Below are 14664 nucleotides of genomic sequence, written 5' to 3'. Positions count from 1 at the left end.
TCGGGACCCACTGCTTGCCACTTATACAATCAATACTCATGACTGTCTGTAGGAAGAAAAGGTGTCTTTAATCAGAATGCTGGCAATCTGGGGAGATGCTGGATTCAGTGTTCCCCAAAGAACTACCTCCAAAGATTCTGCTTGGCCAAGAAAGTTTTAAAGGTAAACAGAAAAGGAACCTCAGTTAATCATTGAGATAGGAGTTCAGAGTCATCACCATCCCCCAATGTGTGCAGGCGGGGGTGTGGGCTTATCAACTCTTCTGATCTTTCTCTGGATGTTATCTTGTTCACATAGTTCAGTCACACACTTTGTTGAGTTTACTGAAGGGGAAGCTGAGGAAGAGCTCTGGTCATCTGTTATTTACTCTTCATTTCTACTTCTTTGATCTATGAAAAGAACCAACAAGCTAAGCAACGGTACTATGTGATTAAAAGATTTGAAAGGTATGTGTGGGTGGGAGATTAGTAGAGCCTGGGGGTGTCTGGTTTAAAAGTGAGTTACAGTAGAGCTTTGCTAAAGTGACAGGAAAGGGGCTTCCTGCTGAGGACGGTTTCCTGTAAAGAGCTGCTTACATTTGCACATCTTCCCCAAGTCGCTGAGATGAATTCAGATTGGTCTTAATCAGTCATGGCACTCCCACTCCCTAAATGTGGCCAATGAAAACAGAGCTTCTGAGTAAGGTTCCTTGACTCTAAAAAAAGACAAAATGGATACCAAGAAGAGCTGGTCCCATTTTATCATTAGGATTCTGCAGAGAACCAATAGGATGGGCGCATATACAGAGAAAAGACCTTCATACTGGGTGAGATTGAAGGCAAAAGAAGAGGGTGGCAGAGGATGAGATGGTTAGATAGCATCACCTACTCAATGGACATGAATTTGAGCAAACTCCAGGAGATAGTAGAGGACAGAGGAGCCTGGCACGCTGCAGTCCATAGGGTTGCAAAGAGTCGGACACGACTTAGTGACTGAAAACAACAACCACAAAGAAATGTGTAGAGAGTGAGAGAGAGAGAGAGATTTATCATAAGGACTTGGCTTATGCAATTATGGGGGCTAGTAATTTCCACGGAGAAGGTAATGGCAACCCACTCCAGTACTCTTGCCTGGAAAATCCCATGGACGGAGGAGCCTGGTAGGCTGCCATCTATGGGCTCACACAGACTTGGACACGACTGAAGTGACTTAGCAGCAGCAGCAGCAGTAAGTTCCAAGAGTGACATGGTGAGTCATTATGCTGGAGACTTGGAAGAATGTATGGTTTAGTTCTGGTCTGAGTCTGGAGGCTGAGAACCAGGAAGCAATGGTGTAGATCTAGTCTGAAAGCCAGTGGCTCAAGATTCAGGAAGAACTGAATGTTTCAGTTGGAGTCCAAAGGCAGGAAAAAAGTCAATGTCCCAGTGTGAAGGCAGTCAGGCAGAAGAATTCTCTCTTAACCTGGGGAAAAGGTCACTCCTTTTGTTCTATTCAAGCCTCCAACTAATTGGATGAGGCTCACCCACATTGGGCTTCCCAGGTGGCGCTAGTGGTAATGAACCCAACTGCCAATGCAGGAGATGTGGGTCCCATCTCTGATCCAGGAAGATCTCCTGGAGGAGGGCACAGGAACCCACTGCAGTACTCTAGCCTGGAGAATCCCATGGACAGAGAAGCCTGGTGAGCTACAGTCCATGGGGTCACAAAGAATCGGACACAACTGAAGTGATTTAGCATGCACGCGCATACCCACATTAGGGAGGCAATCTGCCTTACTCTCATTTAATCTCATCCTTAAACACCTTCTCAGAAACACCCAGAATGATGCTTGACCATATATTTAGGAAAAAAAGACCCAATCAAATTGACCAAAAAAAAAATTAACCATCACATTCCCTTTCTGCCTAACGTACATTATGGATTGATCGTGTTTCACTAAAAATGTATGTTGAAGTCCTAAATCACAGGTTACTTCAGAAGTTGATCTTGTTTGGGAGTGATGTCATTGTAGATGAAAGAGGTTAAGGTGAGGTCATATTGGAGTATAGTGGATCCTAATATAGTACAACTGGACTCCTTATAAAATAAGGCAAATTTGGACATAGATACGGAGAGAACGCTGAGCAATGATGGAGGCAGAGACTGAAAGTATGCAGCTGAAGCCAAGGAACTCCAGGAATTTTTTAACACTAGGAGCCAAAGGCATGGAATATTCTTCCTCAAAGCTCTCAGAAAGAACAAACCTAGCTAACACCTTGTTTTCTGATTTCTGGCCTCCAGAACTGTGAGACAATAATTTTCTGTTGTCCTAAGCCATTCAGTTTGAGACATTTTGTTTTAACAGCCCTAGGGAACTAATCCAGTGTGTGAAGGTGTGATGCCTGGGGCTGCTGGACCATCTTGCTCACAGAGATGAGGGGGGCTCACAGACACACTGAAGATAACAGTGTCGAGTCGGAAAAACCTGGGTCTTTGATAAATTTGTTGAGTTTCTGAAATAACCAGCTCAGAAAGCACCCTTTTTCTACACTTGTAATATGAGATACTACATACCCTTATTGTTTCAACCATTTGGGATTGAGTTTGCTGAAATTTGTCGACAAGTGCATCTGACTGATGGATGGATCTCATAGCCTCACAGTTCAGCCACATTCTGCCTTCTGTGTTTCTTAGTGAAAGGCATTACCATCCATCCAGGTGCCTGAGTCTCCCAAAGGGGAAATTTGGTAGTCATCCTCGATGCCTTCCTTTTTCTCATCCCCCAGCTTAATCATTCATCAGATCCTGACAATATTACCTCTTTATTGACTTTCAGTTTGCCAGCCATCACTGCCTTGGTACTGTCCTCCCACAACATCTTAACTGGACTCCATGTGTCAAATCCTGATCAACTTAAACCATTTTCCTCACCAGGGCAGACTGATGTTCTACATATATAACTTTCCCAGTTTCTGCTTGGCAGAAACTTGTTGGGTGGTGCTTAAAGCCTGAAATGTATGGAAACTGACCAGACCACGCCCTCTGCACAGGATAGTTGCAGAGTCTCTTATCTCCTGGCAGATTTTAAAAGCAGATCATACTCCTTTGTCCCTCATTTTTTTCCATACCCCAAACCACATCACTTGCTCATTTCTATCAATGTATTTCATAAGTTTCATTCTGTATTACTAATCCTAAATATAAACAGAATTGTTCAAAGGAGACCATTCTGTTCTTAAAGTACTTAGTGACATATGTATAAGCTCTGCACGGTGGAACTAAGGACAAGGCCCTTTCTTGCACTTGAACATAAATGTAAAAGGAGGATACATTTTTGAGTGATATGAAACTTTAGCTTATTTGTAATTAACTTTCTTCAAGACAAATTCAAGCCCAAACTCCTTAGCACAGTATTCATTGTCATTCATGATCTAGATTCTGGTTGCTATTTCGGCTTCATCTTTTATCACTTGACCTGTGATCAGACTTGAAACCATTGAAGTTATCACTCTCTCTCTTGCCTCAGGATCTTTGTATATGCAGTCCCCTCAAGATGAAATGTGTTAACCAAGAATTCCAAGAATAGAGACCTGGTGAAGGAAAAAAACGTTTATTTGGGGTTTGTTAGGATTGCAACCCAGGAAATAGAAATTCAAAGAAGCTCACCTTGAATTGTATTTGGCTGGACTACAAAATGGGGGAGTACCCCCTACTCCCCACCAAGATTGTATAAATTGTTTGTCAGGAATTAGGGTTGGAGTTGGCAAGAAGTAAAGGTACTTGTTAAGTCAGGATTGGTTGGGGTTGGGGTTCTAAACTTTGAAACTTTGAAAGATGTTGCAACTAGCTGCTGCTAGGAGATACTGGTTTTGACAATGTCTGATGGTGTCCTTGAGTTTGATACGGTTCAGAAAATTCAAGTTCTCAGTGACGTAAGAATGTGTCTGAAACCACATCCACAATGGCCCTTGGGGTTTATTTTCAATGCCTAAACCGTAGTTACTCCATTTTGATTTTTGAAAAATCTGAAGTATGTCATCAAATGCTACTCAGCTCTCTTGGCTAATTCATTCTTCAGGCCTGAACTCAGCCACTCCCTCCTTCTCCAGGTGACCTTTTCTGACACCCTGCTATTGTTTGGTTGGGTATTTTCAGATTCTAGAAACAATACTGGTACTCAGGGGAATGTGGCCTGGAAAGCCTCTCATTGTTGTGGCAAAATCACTGGAGAGAGAGTGAAGAGACCTAAGTTCCTGCCTCGGTGGCTGCCACTGAGGAAGGAAGCTGTGGGGCCTCGGGGAAGTCCCTTCTCCTCTTGTGGGGGTCAGTTGCTCTGTCTTTTGAATAAGGAAGTAGGACTATGGTTAGTAGCTTCCAAACTACATCCTTCAGAGCCTAATGACTCTGCAAACACAGTCCAGGTAGGGAGCAAAAGGAGGGAGAGACAGTCCCTGGATCCTGTCTTCTTATCTCCTCAGGTCTTACTATATCTGCTTCACATACTGTGATTTTATCAGAACTGGGGGGAAAGAGAGGAAGTAAGAGCTCAAAAATGTTAGAAAACCACTGATCTTTATAATTACAGTTTCATTCAGGGCTTTTCTGGTGGTCCAGTGGTAAAGAATTCACTTGCCAATGCAGGAGACACAGGCTCGATCCTTGATCCCGGAAGATCCCACATATCTTGGAACAACTATACCCATGCACGACAACTATCAAGTCTGTGCTATAGAGCCTGGGAGCCACAACTATTGAAGCCTGTGTTCCCTAGAGCCTGTGCTCTGCCCAAGAGAAGCCACTGCAATGAGAAGCCCATGCACTGCAACTAGAGTAGCCCCTGCTTGCTGCAACTAGAGAAAAGCCTGTGAGCGACAACAGGGACCCAGCACAGCCAAAATAAATAAATAAGCAAATACAGAATTTTTATAAAAGTCTCATTCAGTTCACAGGTTATGTTGTAACACAGGAAGATGAAGAGAGAGAGATGGTTGAGGAAACAAAGGCGGTGATGCCAATGTCTAGGGGAGGAAGCGGGGAGAGCCTGGCAACCCAACAGATCTCTTTGGTCCTGAAAAATGTGCTCCAGCTTGCACAGAAGTGAGAGGCTCTGGGATAAGACTGGACGTTAGGAGTTTGGAGTCCAAAGCTTGGGTCTTTGGGATTTCAAACAAGTGGCTCCTAACCTCAAGCAAACAATCTGTTTCCTGTCTCTACATACTGCCCTTTTCTGAACATTTGAAATTATAAAATATATAGTCTGTTGTGTCTGGCTTTTTTTTTACTTCATGTAATGTTTTTGAGGTTCATCCATGTTATAGACTTATAGGCTGTGCAAAGGATTTCCAGCCTGGTGAAGGATAAAAATATGACCCAGAGAGGCAGTAACACACGATGAACTTCATTGGGTGGTGCTTAAGCTTGCATTGGAGAGGAAGTATCTTTCAGGATGAGACTATCCAGAGACTTACGGCTCTGGGGTCATCATCTAGAAGAGGAGGGGAGCAAGGGAACTAATAGAGAGCTGGATCAGAAACGGGGGTTGTGTGTTTAGGTAATGTCACTCGGCAGTGCCTGCAAATCTCCAGGTCAGACAGATGGAGAACAGCAGCTTGGAGTTTTGGGGCCCAGGGCATACCTTTTTGATTGCTAGCAGATATGGGGTGAGGTTAAGTGGAGCATACACGTCCCCTGGAGAAGAAAATGGCAACTCACTCCAGTATTCTTACCTGGAAAATTCCATGGACATAGGAGCCTGGTGGGCTACAGTCCATGGGGTCTCAAAGAGTCAGACACGACTGAGCTGCACACACACATTACACATTATACACAAATCAGGGAAGTTTAAGTTGCTAAAAATCTGCTTGTTTGGAATATTTTTAGGATAACTGGATCCATAACCATTCGAGTTTCATCAGGACTTTTGGCTAATAGGTTTCAGTCTGAAGAAATGAACAACCTAGGGACCAAGACACACTGGCTGTATTTGGCTCATTTATGCAACAAGCATATATCAGTATTTCATCTCTTTTCTTTTTTTGTTGTTGAATTGTATTCCATTGTATAGATATACCACATTTTGTTTATCCATTCATCAGTTGATGAATATGTGATTGTCTATTATAAATAATACTGCTGTGAGCATTCATGAACATGTCTGTTTGTTGGGATATGTTTTCATTTTGCTTGGGTAGTTTCCTGGGAGTGGTTTAGCTTGGTCAAATGATAACTTTATGTTTACCTTTTTTAAGAAACTGTCAAGCTATTTTCAAAGCAACTAGATATATTTTACATTCCCTCCAACAATGTATGAGGGGCCTAATTTCCCCACATCCTTGCTAACATTTGTTATTGTCTATAACAGACAATAATTGGTGCAAATAGTTGGTGCAAATTGGTGTCTCGTGATTTTAATTTGCCATCCCCTGAAGACTAATGATGTTAAGCATTTAAAAATACATATATAAACAGAAAATTTGCCATTGTGCCCATTTTAAGTTATAATTCAGTGGCATTAATTACATTCTCACTGTTGTGCAACCATTACCATTATCTTTTAAAAAAAATAGTCACTCATTTGGCTACATCCCGTCTTAGTTGCAGCACACAGACTCTAATTGTGGCATGCAGGCTTAGCTGCCCCTTGGCATGTGGGATCTCAGTTCCCCAACCAGAGATTGGACCCATGTTCCCTCTATTGCAAAGTAGATTCTTAATTACTGGACCATCAGAGAAGTCCTTCTGTTGAGCATTTTAAAACGTGCTTATCAGTGATTCATTTCTTGGTGATGTCTATTCAAATCTTGTGTCCATTTAAAACTGAATTGTTGTCTACCTTGTTTATTATGTCATTTATTCTGAATACAAGTCTTTTACCAGATATACAGTGTGTAAATATTTTCTCCCAGTCTACGACTTGCTTCTTCATTTTCTTAATAGTCTCTTTTGAAACACAAAGACGTTTAATTTGATGAAATCTGATTTATCAGTTTTTTTTCTTTTATGGATTGTATGTTTGGTGTTGTATCTAAGAACTCTTTGTCTAATCCAGGGACACAGGATTTATTCCTATTTTTTCTTTCTTGAAGTTTTATAGTTTTAGCTCTTAAACTAAAGTTTAGTTATAATCCAATTTGAATTAATTTTTATATATGGTGTGAGTATGGATATTTTTTGTCATGTGGATATTCAATTGTCCCAGTGCTATTTGTTGAAAAGACTATTTTTTGTCCATTGAATTGTCTTGACATCTCTTTCGAAAATCAGTTGACCATAAATATTATGTCTTTATTTCTAGACTAAATTCTGTTTAATTTAAATCTGTCTATCTATCTTCTCATACCAGTGTCACATGTCTTGATTACTATAGCTTTATTGTAAGTTTTGAAGTGAAAGTTCTGCCACATTTTTATTCTTCTTCAAAATTGATTTTGCTATTCCAACTTTTCCCTTTTTATATAAATTTTAGAATCAACTTGTTAATTTCTAGAAAAAAAAAAAACCTCCCAGAATCTTATAGAAATTATGTTGAATCTATAATTTACTATCGGGATAACTGACTTCGTAACAACTGTCTTCTGATCCATGAACATGAAATGTTTCTTCATGTGTTCAATTCTTATTTCTTTCAGTAATGGTTTCTAATTTACAGTGCACAAGTCTTACACTTTATTGGTTAATCTATTATTATGTATTTTACCTTTTTTGAGGCTGTCATGAACTAAACTGGTTTTTAAAAAATTTTTATTGAAGTATAGTTGATTTACAATGTTGTGTCAATTTCCGCTGTAATAGAATTGTTTTCTTAATTTCGTTTTGTGGATTGTTTGTTACTGTTCTGCAGAAATACAATTGAGTTTTGTGTATTGATCTTATATCCTGGACCTTGGTATACTCATACATCATTTCCAGTAGTTTTAAAAGGAAACTGTATGGATCCCTTAGAATTTTCCCTATACAGGGTTAAGTAATCTTCAAATAGAGACTATTTTACTTCTTCCTTTTAATCCAGATAGTTTTAATTAAAAATTTTTGCATTGATTCACTAGCTAGCTAACATTCCCTAGCTAACAGTGGTGGTGCTATACTCAGTCATGTCTGATTCTTTGCAACCCCATGGACTGTAGCCTCTGTCCAGGGAACTTACCAGGCAAGAATACTGGAGCAGTTTGCCATTTCCTACTCTGGGGAATCTTCCCTACCCAGGGACTGAACCTGCTTCTCTAGTATTGGCAGGCAGATCTTTACTACTGTGTCACCTAAAACCTCTAACAAAATTGTATTTCAGGGTGATTAGAGAGGACATTCTTGCTTTGTTGCTGATCTTGAGGGGAAGACGTTAAGTCTTTCACCATTAAGTATGATATTTAGCTTTAAGTTTTTCATAGATGACATTTTTCAGGTTGAAGAACTTCTCTTCTCTTCCTATTTTGTAGAAAATTTTTACTTGAATGAGTGCTGGATTCAGTTAAATGCTTTTCCTGCATCTATTGAGATAATTGTGTGGCTTTATTCTCTTAATAGGGTGCTTTACATTAGTTAATGTTCAGATGTTAAATCAATCTTGTATTACTGAGATAAATCCTACATGGTCAAGGTGTATAATTATTTTTATATGTTTCTAGATTCATTTAGCTAATATTTTGCTGAGGATTTTTGTGTCTATATTCCTGCCTAGGTTGCACAGTGGTAAAGAATCCGCCTGACAAGGTAGGAGACACAAGAGATGCGAGTATGATTCCCAGCTGGGGAAGATCCCTGGGAGTAGGTTATGGCAACCTGAGAAATCCCATGGACAGAGGAGGCTGCTGGGCTACAGTCCATGGGGTCAAAAAGAGTCGGACACGACTAAGCAACTGAGCATACACACATATTTCTCAGGATATTAGTCTACAGTTTTATTTTCTTGTGATATCTTTGTCTGACTTTGGCATCTGACCATTACCCGATGTTGGCATCCGAGGAATAGTGGCTTCATAGAATAATGTGGGAAGTTTTTCCCCTCCTTGTATTTTCTGGAAGGGTTTCTGAAAGATTGTTTTATTAATTATTTACGTACTTAATAGAATTCACTGAACAAGCCATCTAGGTCTGAAGTTTTTTTTGCCTTTGGGAGATTTTTATTTACTAGTTCCAGTTTTGTTGTTGTAGGTCTTCATATTTTTAGAATTTCTTCCTGAGTCCATTTTGATGGTGTTCTTCTAGAAATTTGTCCATTTCATTTAAATTGTCTGGTTGTTGCCATAACATTGTTTGTGCTAATCCTTTGTACTAATAATTCCTTTAATTTCTGTACAGTAGAATCCTCTTTCCTTCTGATTTTTGCTATTTGTGTTTTATCATTTTTTTTCTTGGTCAATCAGGAAAAAGTTTGGTCAATTTTTGGAAGTGTTACAAAGAAAAAGCTTTTGGTTCTGTTAATTTTTCAGTGTTGTTTTGTTTCCTGTTTAGTCCACTATAATTTTTCATTATTTCCTTTCTCCATTTGCTTTGAGCTTAATCTGTTCCTTTTTTCTAGTTTCTTAAGGTGGAAACTTAGGTTATTGATTTGAGATTGTTCTTCTTTTATAATATAAACATTTAAAACTATACACTTTCTTACTAGCATTGTTTTAGTTGCATCCATACATTTTTGATATGTTATGTTTTCATCTTCATCCATTTTCAAATATTTAAAAATTTCTCTTTTAATTTTTTCTTTGACTCACCAGTTATTTTGAAGTACATTATTTAATTTCCAAATATTTATGGATTTCCTGATTTTATTTCTTTCTTGTTTCTGATAAGGAATCAGCTACTAACTGTATTGTTGTCTCTCTGTATGCGATGAGTCATTTTTCTCTTCTTTCAAGCTTGTCTTTAGCTTTCAACAGTTTGTATATGCATGTGTTTATTTATTTAAAAAATGAACTGCAGTTGATTTACAACATGGTGTTAGTTTCAGGTGCACAGCAAAGAAATTCAGAGTGTATATATATATATTTTTATATATATGTATATGTATATATATTTATATATATATGTATATGTATATATATGGATATATTTATGTATGTGTATGTATCTGGAAAAGAATATATATATATTCTAGATTCTTTTCCATTGTAGGTTATTACAAGATATTGAATATGGTTCCCTGTGTTATACAGTAAATCCTGTTGTTTATCTGTTTTATATATAGTGATGTGTATGTTAATCTCATACTCCTAATTTATCCCTCCCCCTTATACTTTTGGTAATGATAATGTTTTCTATGTTTGTGAGTCTGTTTCTGTTTTATAAATAAGTTAATTTGTATTGTTTTTTAGACTCCACATATAAGTGATATCATCTAATATTTGTCTTTCTCCGTCCAACTTACTTCACTTAGTATGATGATCTCCAGGGGCATCAGTGTTGCTGCAAATGGTGACATTTTATTCTTTTTTATGGCTGTGTAATATTCCATTGCATACATACACCATTTCTTCTTTACCCATTCATCTGTCAATGGACGTTTAAGATGCTTCCATAGCACATGTGTGCACATGAACATTGGGGTACATATATCTTTTCAAGCTAGAATTTTCATCTTTTCTGGATGTATGCCTAAGAGTGGGATTGCTGGATCATATGGTAACTCTATTTTTAGTTTTTTTAAGGAGCCTCTATACTCTTTTCCATAATAGCTGTATCAACTTATATCACCACTGACAATGAAAGAAGGTTCCCTTTTCTCCATACCCTCTCCAGCATTTATTATTTGTAAACTTTTTATGATGGTCATTCTGGCCAATGTGAGGTGATGCTAATTGTAGTTTTGATTTGCATTTCTCTAATAATTAGCAATAATGAGAATCTTTTCATGTACCTGTTGACCATCTGTATGTCTTCTTTAGAGAAATGTCTATTTAGATCTTCTACCCATTTTTTGATTGGGTTGTTTGTTTTTTGATATTAAGCTCTATGAGTCATTTGCATATTTTAAAAATTAAGCCATTGTTGGTTGAATCATTAGCAAATATTTTCTCCCAGTCTGTAAATAGTCTTTTTGTGTTGTTTATGATTTCCTTTGCTGTGCAAAAGCTTAATTTGATTAGATCCCTTCTTTTTTTATTTGCTTTTATTTCTTTCGCTCTGGAAGATGGATTTAAGAAAATATTGCCATGATTTATGTCAGAGAATGGTTTGCCTATGTTCCCTTCTAACAGTTAAATGGTGTCATGTGTTATATTTAAGTCTTTAAGCTATTTTGAGTTTCTTTTTGTATATGGTGTGAGGGAGTGTTCTAACTGCATTAACTTATATGTGGCTGTCCAGCTTTCTCAACACTTACTGAAGAGACTGTCTTTTCTCTATTGTATGTTCTGGTCTCTGTTGTTGAAGATTAATTGGCTATTGGTGTATGTATCTGATGTAGTTAGATATAGATCTATTTGTATTTAAACTACTTAGACTTCATAAAACTTCTTGAATATGTAGATTTATGTTTCTTATCAAAATTGGGAATTTTTTGGCCATTATTTCTTCTAATATTTTTTGCCCTTTCCCTCACTTCTCTCCTTCAGATATTACCATTACATGTATGTTGGCATGTCCAATGGATTCTTATGACTGTTTGAGGCTCTATGCAATTTTCTTCTTTTTTGTACTTCAGATTGTATAATTTCTGTTTATTTGTATTCAAGCTCACTGATTCTTTATTATGCCATCTCAAATATGATATTCAGCTCCTCTAGTGAAAATTCCATTTCCCTTACTTTACTTATCAACTGTTAATTTTCCATTTCAGTTCAGTTCAGTTCAGTGACTCAGTCACGTCTGACTCTTTGCAACCCCATGGATTGCAGCACGCCAGGCCTCCCTGTCCATCACCAACTCCTGAGTCTACTCAAACTCATGTCCATTGAGTCGGTGATGCCATCCAACCATCTCATCCTCTGTTGTTCCCTTCTCCTCCTGCCTTCAATCTTTCCCAGAATCAGGGTCTTTTCAAATGAGTCAGTTCTTCACATCAGGTGGCCAAAGTATTGGAGTTTCAGCTTCAGCATCAGTCCTTCCAATGAATATTCAGGATTGATTTCCTTTAGGATGGACTGGTTGGATCTCCTTGCAGTCCAAGGGACTCTCAAGAGTCTTCTCCAACACCACAGTGCAAAAGCATCAATTCTTTGGCGCTCGGCTTTTTTTATGATTCACCTGTCACTTCTATACATGACTACTGGAAAAACCATAGCTTTGACTAGCATACCTTTGTTGGCAAAATAATGTCTCTTTTTTAATATGTTGTCTATTTGGTCATAGGAGTTCTTTCAAGGAGTAAGTGTCTTTTAATTTCATGGTTGCAGTCACCATCTGCAGTGATTTTGGAGCCCAGAAAAATAAAGTCTGTCACTGTTTCCACTGTTTCCCCATCTATTTGCCATGAAGTGATGGCACCAGTTGCCATGATCTTAGTTTTCTGAATGTTGAGTTTTAAGCCAACTTTTTCACTCTCCTCTTTCACTTTCATCAAGAGGCTCTTTAGTTCTTCTTCTCTTTCTGTCGTGAGGGTGGTGTCATCTGCATATCTGAGGTTATTGATATTTCTCCCAGCAATCTTGATTCCAGCTTCTGCTTCATCCAGCCCAGAGTTTCTCATAATGTACTCTGCATATAAGATTAATAAGCAGGGTAACAATACACAGCCTTGACATACTCCTTTCCCAATTTGGAACCAGTCTGTTGTTCCCTGTCCAGTTCTAACTGTTGCTTCCTGACCTGCATACAGATTTCTCAAGAGGCAGGTCAGGTGGTCTGGTATTCCCATCTCTTGAAGAATTTTCCAGTTTGTTGTGATTCACACAGTCAAAGGCTTTGGCATAGTCAATAAAGCAGAAGTAGATGTTTTTCTGGAACTCTCTTGCTTTTTCGATGATCCAACGGATGTTGGAGATTTGATCTCTGGTTCCTCTGCCTTTTCTAAAACCAGCTTGAACATCTGGAAGTTCATGACTCACATATTGTTGAGCCTGGCTTGGAGAATTTTGAGCGTTACTTGACTAACGTGTGAGATGAGTGCAATTGTGTGGTAGTTTGAGCATTCTTTGGCATTGCCTTTCTTTGGGATTGGAATGAAAACTTATCTTTTCCAGTCCTGTAGCCACTGCTTTTCAAAACATGATTTCTATCTGTTTTTTGATATTCTCTATTTGATGAGTCAGTCACCATACTTTCCCTTAATTTTTACATATAATCTCTTTTAATTTTGAACATATTTTTGCTACCTGCTTTAAAGTTTTTTTCTTCTAAGTCCATCATCTTACAGGATCTCTCAGAGACAGCTTATATTGACTGCTTATTCCCTAAGCATTTTCTACTTTCCTGTTTCTTCAAATGTCTTATAATCTTTTATTAGAAACTAGAAATTTTAGATAATATATTGTAGCAACTCTGGATTCTGACTCCCTCTCTGGGAGTTGTTGTTAGCATTGTTTTTTGTTTGTTTATTGACTTGCTTTGACTTATTCTGTAGAGTCTCTCAACTTCAGTCTTTGCATGTCTTTGCTAATTTTCTTTTTTGTTCTTGCTTTCCTTTCTAAGATTGCCTTCCTACAATTAACTCTTAGTTCAGCATAGCTTACTAATTGGTCAGAGGTTGTATTCAAGCACATTCAGTCAGTAAGGCTTCTACCCTTGGCTGATGAATCTCTCTATGGATTTGAAAACACATTTAAATTCAAGCAGGTTATAAATCTTCCCTTGCTTCTACTTTGTGCCTGTTTGTGTCTTCTCTATTTGTACACAAAATCTTACATTATTCAGGCATATGTACATAGCTAAAATCTTCTCCAGCCTCTCTTGGATATGTACTTAGCCTGGAGCATGGTTACAGCTTTTGAGATCTCTGGGGATAGGCTGGAGCTTATCGGGGACAACTATGCCTATCTAGTTCCTTTAATGTCATTGTCAAATTTCTGGCTATGCTTCTAAATCTTCTCCTACCAATGTCCCAAACAATATCACAGCCTAAAGAGTAACTGTCGCATTAACCTTTCCCATTTGTTTGCTAACAAAATCAGTACTGCTAATCATGATGTCTGAAGGCATGGGATTTTTTCCATGCTCCACTCCAAATCATGTCAGCTTTCTCTGAAAAAAAAACTAGTTGATTTTCAGAGCTTGTCTTGCCCTGGTAGACCTATGATATTGATGCAACTGAAAGGATAATGGGAGTAGCTGTGGGTTGAAATATCATAAAGTCCAACTGTCCTTAGCCAGGTTTCAGTAGGCTTACTTGTATAAACACATCTCAGTTTTATTGCATGTCTTTGAACAGTCTTCAGGGTCTCAAAGTTGTTTTTGACATTTCTATCTGGTTTTACCATTGTTTGGGACAGAAAGAATTTGTTGAGCTCCTCTCTCTGCCATTCTGGAAATCCCACCTTTTCAATATAATTTTATGTCATTATATCTCTATCGTGTGTTGCTTTGCTGAGCCTGCTAACCAGAGGCCCCACCCTTTTCTAGCCAGGAGATACACTTAAGACATAAGTGAGACATCAAACTCTCTGGGCTCAAATTTTATTTATCTATTGCAAAATATCATTTATTTATTTATTTGGCTGTGTTGGGTCTTAGTTGTGGCATGAGGGACCTTCCTTGTGTCATGTGGGATCATTCATTGCAGTGCACAGACTCTGGTTGCGATGTGCTGGCTCAGTAGTTGCAGCACATGGACTTTGTAGCTCC

The 14664-nt window shown here is 38.3% G+C and overlaps 1 long non-coding RNA gene across 1 annotated transcript in view; it reads left to right on the top strand.

Moving 5' to 3' along the window:
• The first annotated feature begins 306 nt into the window (after positions 1 to 306).
• LOC145527128 (uncharacterized) overlaps positions 307 to 14664 on the top strand; it is a 46573-nt gene continuing 32215 nt past the window's right edge. The window contains exon 1 of the long non-coding RNA XR_014069544.1: positions 307 to 446. This is a non-coding gene — a long non-coding RNA (uncharacterized LOC145527128). The remainder of the gene's footprint in view (positions 447 to 14664) is intronic.

The sequence above is a fragment of the Giraffa tippelskirchi genome, chromosome 1, assembly GCF_054371585.1.
Source record: "Giraffa tippelskirchi isolate mGirTip1 chromosome 1, T2T-mGirTip1v1.2.pri, whole genome shotgun sequence".
Classification (NCBI taxonomy): Eukaryota; Metazoa; Chordata; class Mammalia; order Artiodactyla; family Giraffidae; genus Giraffa; species Giraffa tippelskirchi.
This window is presented reverse-complemented; position numbering and strand designations above follow the sequence as displayed.